Below are 1571 nucleotides of genomic sequence, written 5' to 3'. Positions count from 1 at the left end.
ATCGTCTCATCCCATCACCATTCAGAACCAGCGCACACCTTGGGCCAGCTGCTGAGATGCCGCCGCCGATCGCAGTAACCGAGAGGTTGCTAGCGTGCTCTACCGTCTCCGCCGTCTCCAAGTGGCGCGGCACATAGCGCGAAGGAAGAAGAGGAGACCTTTAGTGGCACATTCTTCATTCGAATTTATTTTTAATGTTCACTTGTGCGCGCACGCCTTGTGTTGTTGTGGTGCGTCGTGTGTGTCGCACGATTTTCGTGAAAAGCGCGCACAGTACCGCAGTAGCTTCTTACATAAAACCGCGCAACCGGGTACGGGCGGAAGTGATTACCACAGCACCAGCTAGTACGGCGGCAGCAGATTGTGTAAATAATGCATCTCTACGGAAACGACGGGCGGTTTGCTCCGTTTCCCCGAACCCAGATGGTCTTCTGTCGTCGTCGTCGTTCTGCTGCCCCGCGGTGGGAGGAAAACTGCAGCAGCGCTCCTTCGCGTTCTGTTTGGTTTGGTTGTTTTGCTTGCTGTGCAACGCGCGCACTATGGTGTCCGCCAGACCCCGGAGGAGATCCTGCTGCTGATGCTGGTGCGGCCCACAACGACGATGCACCCACGCCTGCTGAAACCGGAGAGAGAGAGCTGTTTGGTGCTGGTGATGCTGCTGCTCCACAGGAGGTGGGGGATGCTGACGGTGACCCAGCGCGCCAAACCAGTGGGTGTCGTACGGCCGGATTATGCTGCTTCACGGCCTGCTGCTGCTGCTTGCGTTGGGCTACTTCTTCTGTCCCCACAGCCTACTACTGCGGCCTACGCGCGCGCCTACTTCGTTTCAAGGTGACGACGGTACGACGATATTTGGGAATCGCGGTCCAAACGGTCGGAGAGATGGATTTCTGCACCACTTCCGTTCCTCGAGCGTACACCGACGTTATGCTGGAACACGATTTCCACCGGCAGCCACCGGTTCACACACTTTTCCACCCGCGAACCGTGGATATTGGCGGTGAAAAATCAATTTGAAAAGTCACACTTTTCGTCTGTTTCTGGTGCGACAACGGTTCGTGATAAAACAAACACCACCACTAACACATGAACACAAACAAAAAAAAAACACATGCGCGGGCGCGTTCGCACTCGTGTTGTTTTCGATACGGCACAACACCGCACGCAAACTCACGCGTTTATCTTCCGCCTTCACGCACACCACCTAGGCAAACGAACGAAAGGGTTATCCACGGAGCACGGAGCAGCGTTACGGTACGAGAGAAGCTGCTTCTTGTCGGGCCCGAACAGAAATGATCCCGAGCGCAGCAACACCCAAGAGTTTGCCCCTGCTTTCGACCAGCCGCGATTCGTTCCGTTCCTCACGTGCCCTTCTTCCAACCCCTGCTTCGTTCTTCTCGGTTTCTCGTTCTCGCTTGGCACGTTCTGTATGCGGGGGAAAGAAATAGCACGAGAGGCGCGCACATGTGCCGAAGCAGCAGCCTACTCCTACGCACAGCAACCCCGAGAACCGAGACCGAGCCGAGAGCACGCCGCCTTCGACGCACTTCTAGACATTTTGTCTCGTTGCC

The 1571-nt window shown here is 56.1% G+C and overlaps 1 protein-coding gene across 1 annotated transcript in view; it reads right to left on the bottom strand.

Annotated features, from left to right (window-relative positions):
• Window positions 1-1254, bottom strand: part of LOC126572474 (leucine-rich repeats and immunoglobulin-like domains protein 3) — a 16064-nt gene extending 14810 nt beyond the window's left edge. Inside the window, exon 1 of the mRNA XM_050231821.1 lies at window positions 1175-1254. The gene's annotated coding sequence lies outside the window, so the exon portion shown is untranslated. The remainder of the gene's footprint in view (window positions 1-1174) is intronic.
• Between the last annotated feature and the right edge of the window lie 317 nt (window positions 1255-1571).

The sequence above is a fragment of the Anopheles aquasalis genome, chromosome 2, assembly GCF_943734665.1.
Source record: "Anopheles aquasalis chromosome 2, idAnoAquaMG_Q_19, whole genome shotgun sequence".
Lineage (NCBI taxonomy): Eukaryota > Metazoa > Arthropoda > Insecta > Diptera > Culicidae > Anopheles > Anopheles aquasalis.
The sequence above is the reverse complement of the archived record's forward strand: the minus strand, read 5'-3'. Positions and strand labels throughout refer to the sequence as shown.